Source organism: Triticum dicoccoides, chromosome 2B, assembly GCF_002162155.2.
Source record: "Triticum dicoccoides isolate Atlit2015 ecotype Zavitan chromosome 2B, WEW_v2.0, whole genome shotgun sequence".
Classification (NCBI taxonomy): Eukaryota; Viridiplantae; Streptophyta; class Magnoliopsida; order Poales; family Poaceae; genus Triticum; species Triticum dicoccoides.
In genome coordinates, this window is record NC_041383.1 from 602,842,829 (window position 1) to 602,851,972 (window position 9,144).

The following is a 9,144-nucleotide window of genomic DNA, read 5'->3' on the forward strand; positions in this document are numbered from 1 at the left end:
CTTTTTATCCTTGATGGCAACAATACAATATGTGCCTTGCTTCCCCTGCTGTCACAGGGAAAGGTCACCGCAAGATTGAACCCAAAGCTAAGCACTTCTCCCATTGCAAGAAAAACCAATCTGGTAGGCCAAACTAAACCGATAATTCGAAGAGACTTGCAAAGATATCAAATCATGCATATAAGAATTCAGAGAGGACTCAAATAATATTCATAGATAATATGATCATAAATCCACAATTCATTGGATCTCGGCAAACACACCGCAAAAGAATATTACATCGAATAGATCTCCAAGAACATCGAGGAGAATATGGTATTGAGAATCAAAGAGAGAGAGGAAGCCACCTAGCTACTAGCTATGGACCCGTAGGTCTGTGGTAAAATACTCACGCTTCATCAGAAGGGTAATGGTGTTGATGTAGAAGACCTCCATGATTGAGTCCCCCTCCGGCAAGACACCGGAAAAGGCCCCTAGATGGGATCTCACGTGTACAGATGGTTGCGGTGGTAGAAAAGTGGTTTCCTGGCTCCCCTGGATGTTTTCGGGGTATAAGAGTATATATAGGCGAAGGAACTAGGTCAGGAGACCCACAAGCGTCCCAGGAGGCAGGGCGCGCCCTCCACCCTCGTGGTTGTCTTGTTGCGTCCCTGACTTCATCTCCAAGTCTCCTGGTTTGATTCCGGTCCAAGAAAGAACATCGCGAAAGTTTTATTCTATTTGGACTCCGTTTGGTATTCCTTTTCTGTGAAACTCTAAAACAGGCAAAAAAAATAGAAACTAGCACTGGGCTCTTGGGTAATAGGTTAGTCCCAAAAATAATATAAAATAGCATATAAACGCCTAAACCTACAAAACAGATAATATAATAGCATGGAACAATCAAAAAAAATAGATACGCTGGAGACGTATCAAGCGGTTAAGAACATCCTGAAGTACCTGAAAAGGACCAAGGATATGTTTGTCGTTTGTGGAGGTGACAAAGAGCTTGTCGTAAAAGGTTAGTGGATGCTAGCTTCGACACTGATCTAGATGATTCTAAATCACAAATCGGATACATATTTAATTGAATGGTGGAGCTGTCAATTGGTGCAGTTCCAACCAGAGCGTCGTGGCGGGATCTACATGTGAAGCGGAGTACATAGCTGCTTCTGAAGCATGAAGGAGTCATGATGAGGAGTTCATATTCGATCTGGGTGTAATACCCAGTTCATCGGGTCCAATGAAAATCTTTTGTGATAACACTAGAGAAATTGCCTTAGCAAAGGAATCGAGGTTTCACAAGAGAACCAAACACATCACGAGACGCTTCAACTCCATTCATGAAAAGGTCAAGGATGGAGACATCGAAATTTGCAAAATACATACGGATCTGAATGTAGCAGACCCGTTGACTAAACCTCTTCCGCAGGCAGCACATGATCATCACCAAGACTCCATGGGTGTTAGATTCATTACTATGTAATCTAGATTATTGACTCTAGTGCAACTGGGAGACTGATGGAATATGCCCTAGAGGCAATAATAAAGTTGTTATTATTATATTTCCTTATTCATGATAAATGTTTATTATTTATGCTAGAATTGTATTGATCAGAAACTTAAATACATGTGTGAATACATAAACAAATACCGTGTCCCTAGTGAGCCTCTACTAGACTAGATTGTTGACCAAAGATGGTCAAGATTTCCTCCAAGGACATGTGTTGTCACTTGATAATGGGATCACATCATTAGGAGAATGATGCAATGGACAAGACCCATCTGTTAGTTTAGCGTATGATCATTCAGTTTATTACTACTGCTTTCTTAATGTCAAATACATATTCCTTCAACCATGAGATCGTGCAACTCCCGGATACCGGAGGAATACCTTGTGTACTATCAAACGTCACAACATAACTGGGTGATCATACAGATGCTCTACAGATATCTTCGAAGGTGCCTATTGAGTTTGCATGGATTGAGATTGGGATTTGTCACTCCGTGTGTCGGAGAGGTATCTTTGAGCCCTGTCGGTAGTCCACATCACAAGAAGCTTGCAAGCAAAGTGACTAAGGAGTTAGTTACGAGATGATATATTATGGAATGAGTAAAGAGACTTGCCGGCAATGAGATTGAACGAGGTATGAAGATATCGATGATCGAATATTGGGCAAGTAACATACCGACAGACAAAGGGAATTACGTATGTTGTCATAAAGGTTAGACCGAAAAAGATCTTCGTAGAATATGTAGGAACTAATATGGGCATCCAGGTCCCGCTATTGGTTGTTGACCGGAGAGGTGTCTCGATCATGTCTACATCATTCTCAAACTCGTAGGGTCCGCACGCTTAACATTCGTTGACAATATAGTATTATATGAGTTATGTGAGTTGATGACCGTATGTTATTCGGAGTCTCGGATGAGATCACGGACATGATGAGGAGCTCTGGGATGGTCCGGAGGTAAAGATTGATATATATAGGTGCTATTTGTGAAGGAAATATGCCCTAGAGGCAATAATAAAATTGTTATTTTATATTTCCTTATTCATGATAAATATTTATTATTCATGCTAGAATTATATTAACCGGAAACTTGATACATGTGTGAATACATAGACAAAACACCGTGTCCCTAGTATGCCTCTACTAGACAAGCTCATTGATCCAAGATAGTTAAGTTTCCTAGCCATGGACATGTGTTGTCATTTGATGAACGGGATCACATCATTAGGAGAATGATTTGATGGACAAGACCCATCCGTTAGCTTAGCATAATGATCATTCAGTTTTATTGCTACTTCTTTCTTCATGTCAAATACATATTCCTCCGACTATGAGATTATGCAACTCCCGGACACCGGAGGAATGCCTTGTGTGCTATCAAATGCCACAATGTAACTAGGTGATTATAAATATGCTCTACAGGTATCTCCGAAGGTATTTGTTGGGTTGGCATAGATCGATCTTAGGATTTATCACTCTGAGTATCGGAGAGGTATCTTTGGGCCCTCTCGATAATGCACATCATAGTAAGCCTTGCAAGAAATGTGATTAATGAGTTAGTTGCAGGATGATGCATTACGGAACAAGTAAAGAGACTTGCCGGTAACGAGATTGAACTAGGTATGAAGATACCGACGATCGAATCTCGGGCAAGTAACATACCGATGACAAAGGGAATAACGTATGTTAATATTGCGGTTCGACCGACAAAGATCTCCATAGAATATGTGGGAACCAATATGAGCATCCAGGTTCCGCTATTGGTTATTGACCGGAGAGGTGTCTCGGTCATGTCTACATAATTCTCAAACCCATAGGGTCCGCACGCTTAACATTCGATGACGATATGTATTACATGATTAAGTGTTTTGGTGACCAAAGGTTGTTCGCAGTCCCGGATGAGATCACGAACATGACGAGGAGTCTCGAAATGGTCGAGAGGTAAAGATTGATATATTGGAAGGTAGTATTCGGACACCGGAAGAGTTCCGGAATGTATCGGGTACATATTGGAGTACAGTAGGGGTTACCGAAACCCCCCGGGGAAAGATATGGGCCATAGGAGGGAGGCGCATGATAACCCACAAGTATAGGGGATCGCAATAGTTTTTGAGGGTGGAGTATTCAACCCAAATTTATAGATTCGACACAAGGGGAGCCAAAGAATATTTGAAGGTATTAGCAGCTGAGTTGTCAATTCAACCGCACCTGGAGATTAATTATTTGCAGCAAAGTGATCAGTAGCAAAGTAGTTTGATAGTTTTGATAATAGTGACAGTAGCAACGGTAACGGTAACAGTGATAGCAGTATTTTTGTAGCAAGTGTAACAGTAATTATAGCAGTAGTAACTTAGCAGAAACAATATAAGATAAATTCGTAGGCATTGTATTGGTGACTTGTTGGATGATATTCATCATGTGACAGTTATAACCTAGAGCGATACTACACTAGCTCCAGTTCATCGATATCATGTAGTCATCTATTCCATAAATAGTCATATGTGCTTTATTAAAAGAACTTGCATGACATCTTTTGTCCTACCCTCCCGTGGCAGCGGGGTCCATATTGGGAACTAAGGGATATTAAGGCCTCCTTTTAATGGAGAACCGGATCAAAGCATTAACACATAGTGAATACATGAACTCCTCAAACTACGGTCATCACCAAGAGTGGGCCCGGTTGTTGTCACTCCGGGGTTGTCGGATCTTAACCATAGTAGGCGACTATAACTTGCAAGATCGGATCTAGAACATGGATATAATGATGAATTCATAAATGGTTCAGATCTGAGTTCATGGCACCCGGGCCCAAAGTGACAAGCATGAAGCATAGCAAAGTCATAGCAACATCAATCTAAGAACATAGTGGATACTAGGGATCAGGCCCTAACAAAACTAACTCGATTACATGATGAATCTCATCCAATTCCTCACTGACCAGCGAGCCTACGAAGGAATTACTCACTCTCAGTGGGGACCATCATGGAATTGGCGATGGAGATGGGTTGGTGATGACGGAGAACGAAGACCCCCCTCTCCGGAGCCCCAAACGGACTCCAGATCTGCCCTCCCGAGGAAGAACAGGGCTTGGCGGCGGCTCCATCTCGTGGATCGTGATAATTCTTTCTCCATGATTTTTTCTGGAAATATGTGATTTTTATAGTATCATGGGGGTCGTCTGCGGGGCCACCAGGTGGGTACAACCCACTGCTACCTCTTGAGCACTGCGTTGGTTTTCCCTTGAAGAGGAAAGGGTGATGCAGCAAAGTAGCATAAGTATTTCCCTCGGTTTTTGAGAACCAAGGTATCAATCCAGTAGGAGGCTCCTCAAAAGTCCCTCGTACCTACACAAACAAACAAGAACCTCGCAACCAACGCGATAAAGGGGTTGTCAATCCCTTCCCGGAAACTTGCAAAAGTGAGATCTGATAGAGATAATAAAATAAGATAAATATTTTTGGTATTTTTATGATATGGATTGGAAAGTAAAGATTGCAAATAAAAGTAGATGGAAAACTTATATGAGAAAAGATAGACCCGAGGGCCATAGGTTTTGCTAGTGGCTTCTCTCAAGATAGCATAAGTATTACGGTGGGTGAACAAATTACTGTCGAGCAATTGATAGAAAAGTGCATAGTTATGAGATTATCTAGGCATGATCATGTATATAGGCATCACGTCCGCAACAAGTAGATCGAAACGATTCTGCATCTAGTACTATTACTCCACACATCGACTGACTCCTGCCTGCATCTAGAGTATTAAGTTCATAAGAACAGAGTAACGCATTAAGAAAGATGACATGATGTAGAGGGATAAACTCAATCAATATGATATAAACCCCATCTTTTTATCCTCGATGGCAACAATACAATACGTGCCTTGCTTCCCCTGCTGTCACTGGGAAAGGACACCGCAAGATTGAACCCAAAGCTAAGCACTTCTCCCATTGCAAGAAAGATCAATCTAGTAGGCCAAACCAAACTGATAATTCGAAGAGACTTGAAAAGATAACCAATCATACATAAAAGAATTCAGATGAAATTCAACTATTTCTCATAGATAAACTTGATCATAAACCCACAATTCATCGGATCTCGACAAACACACCGCAAAAAGAGTTACATCGAATAGATCTCCAAGAAGATCGAGGAGAACTTTGTATTGAGATTCAAAGAGAGAGAAGAAGCCATCTAGCTAATAACTATGGACCCGAAGGTCTATGGTAAACTACTCACAACTCATCGGAGAGGCCTTGGAGATGATGTAGAGGCCCATCGTGGTTGATTCCCCCTTCGACGGAGCGCCGACAAAGGCTCCAAGATGGGATCTCGCGGATACAGAAGGTTGCGGCGGTGGAAATAGTTTTTCGCGGTGCTCGTGGATGTTTTCGGGGTACGTGGATATATATAGGAGGAAGAAGTAGGTCAGTTGAGCCACGAGCGGCACACGAGGGTGGGGGGCGCGCCCACCCCCCTAGGGTGCGCCCTCCTGCCTCTTGGCTTCCTCGTCTGCTACTTGACGTCCACTCCAAGTCTCCTGGATTTCGTTTGTTCTAAAAATATCGCTCCCTAAGGTTTCATTCCGTTTGGACTCCGTTTGATATTCCTTTTCTTTGAAACACTGAAATAGGTAAAAAAAACAGCAATTTGGGCTGGGCCTCCGGTTAGTAGGTTAGTCCCAAATATGATATAAAAATGTAAAGTAAAGCCCATAAACATCCAAAATGGGTAATATAATAGCATGGAACAATAAAAAATTATAGATACGTTGGAGTCATATCAAGCATCCCCAAGCTTAATTCCTGCTCGTCCTCGGGTAGGAAAATGATAAAAACAGAATTTTTGATGTGGAATTCTACCTAGCATAATTCTCAATGTAATTTTCTTTATTGTGGCATGATTGTTCAGATCCAAATGATTCAAGATAAAAGTCCATAAAACATAAAAGTAGTCATACTTCAAGCATACTAACAAGTAACCATGTCTTATCAAAATAGCATAGCCAAAGAAAGCTTATCCCTACAAAATCATATAGTTAGGCCATGCTTCATTTTCATCACACAAAATACTCGCATCATGCACAACCCCATTTTCATCCAAGCAATTGGTTCATCCTTTTTAACACGCTTCAGCTTTTTCAACTCTTACGCAATAAATGAGCGGAAGCCATGGACATAGCACTATATGTGGAATAGGGTGGTGGTTGTGAAGACAAAAAGGGAGAAGATAGTCTCACATCAACTAGGTGTATCAACGGGCTATGGAAATGCCCATTAATAGATATCAATGTGAGTGAGTAGGGATTGCCATGCAACGGATGCACTAGAGCTATAAATATATGAAAGCTCAACAAAAGAAACTAAATGGGTGTGCATCCAACTTGCTTGCTCACGAAGACCTAGGTCATTTTGAGGAAGCCCATCATTGGAATATACAAGCCAAGTTCTATAATGAAAAATTCCCACTAGTATATGAAAGTGACAACATAGGAGACTCTCTATCATGAAGATCATGGTGCTACTTTGAAGCACAAGTGTGGAAAAAGATAGTAATATTGTCCCTTCTCTCTTTTCTCTCATTTTTTTATTTTTTTTTATTTTTTTATTTGGTGGGCTTCGTTGGCCTCTTTTTTCCCTTTTTTTATTTGGGCTTCTTTGGCCTCTTTTATTTTTTTTATAAAGTACGAAGTCTCATCCCAACTTGTGGGGGAATCCTAGTCTTCATCATCCTTTCCTCACTTGGAACAATGCTCTAATAATGAAGATCATCACACTTTCATTGATATAGAACTCAAGAATTACAACTCAATACTCAGAACAAAATATGACTCTACGTGAATGCCTCCGGCGGTGTACCGAGATATGCAATGAATCAAGAGCGACATGTATGAAAATTATGAAGGTGGCCTTGCCACAAATACAATGTCAACTACATGATCATGCAAAGAGCAATATGACAATGATGGGGCATGTCATAATAAATGGAACGGTGGAAAGTTGCATGGCAATATATCTCGGAATGGCTATGGAAATGCCATAATAGGTAGGTATGGTGGCTGTTTTGAGGAAGGTAAATGGTGGGTGTATAATACCGACGAAAGTTGCGCGGTATAATAGAGGCTAGCAATGGTGGAAGGGTGAGAGTGCGTATAATCCATGGGCTCACATTAGTCATAAAGAACTCATATACTTATTGCAAAAGTCTACTTGCCCTCAAAGCAAAGTAATACTACGCATGCTCCTAGGGGAAGGGTTGGTAGGAGTTAACCATCGCGCGATCCCGACCTCCACACATAAGGAAGACAATTAAAAGAGCACCCCATGCAACAAATTTGTCACACAACTTTTACCGTACGTGCATGCTATGGGACTTGACAACCTTAACACAAGTATTTATCAATTTCTTAATTACCCAACTAGCATGACTCTATCATTACCACCTTTATATCTCAAAACAATTATCAAGCATCAAATTGATCATAGTGTTTAATGCACTTTCTATGATAGTTTTTATTATACCCGACTTGGATGCTCATCATTCTAGGACCAATTTTATAACCGTAGAAAATACCATGCTGTTCTAAAAGACTCTCAAAATAATATAAGTGAATCATTAGAGATCAACAATTTCTACAAAATCAAGCCACCGCCGTGCTCTAAAAGATATAAGTGAAGAACTAGAGCAAAACTTGTCTAGCTCAAAAGATATAAGTGAAGCACATAGAGAATTCTAATAAATTCCGGATCAAGTGTATCTTTCCCAAAAGGTGTGTACAGGAAGGATGATTGTGTTAAACTAAAAAGCAAAGACTCATATCACACAAGACGCTCCAAGCAAAATGATACGTCTCCAACGTATCTATAATTTTTGATTGCTCCATGCTACTTTATCTACTGTTTTGGACTATATTGGGCTTTATTTTCCACTTTTATATTATTTTTGGGACTAACCTATTAACCGGAGGCCCAGCCCAGAATTGCCGTTTTTTGCCTTTTTCAGTATTTCGAAGAAACGGAATATCAAACGGACTCCAAACGGAATGAAACCTTCGGGAACATGATTTTCTCACCGAACGTGATCCAGGAGACTTGGACCCTACTCCAAGGAACAAAAGAGGCGGTCACAAGGGTGGAGGGCGCCCCCCTGGGCACGCCCCCCTACCTCGTGGGCCCCCTGCTGCTCCACCGACGTACTCCTTCCTCCTATATATGCCTACGTATCCCCGACAGATCAGAACAAGAGCCAAAAACCTAATTCCACCGCCGTAACCTTCTGTATCCACGAGATCCCATCTTGGGGCCTGTTCCGGAGCTCCGCCGGAGGGGGCATCAACCACGGAGGGCTTCTACATCAACACCTTAGCCCCTCCGATGAAGTGTGAGTAGTTTACTTCAGACCTTCGGGTCCATAGCTAGTAGCAAGATGGCTTCTTCTCTCTTTTTGGATCTCAATACAATGTTCTCCCCCTCTCTTGTGGAGAACTATTCGATGTAATCTTCCTTTTGTGGTGTGTTTGTTGAGACTGATGAATTGTTGGTTTATGATCCAGATTATCTATTGAAAATATTTGAATCTTCTCTGAAATCTTTTATGTATGATTGAGTTATCTTTGCAAGTCTCTTTGAACTATCCGTTTGGTTTGGCCAACT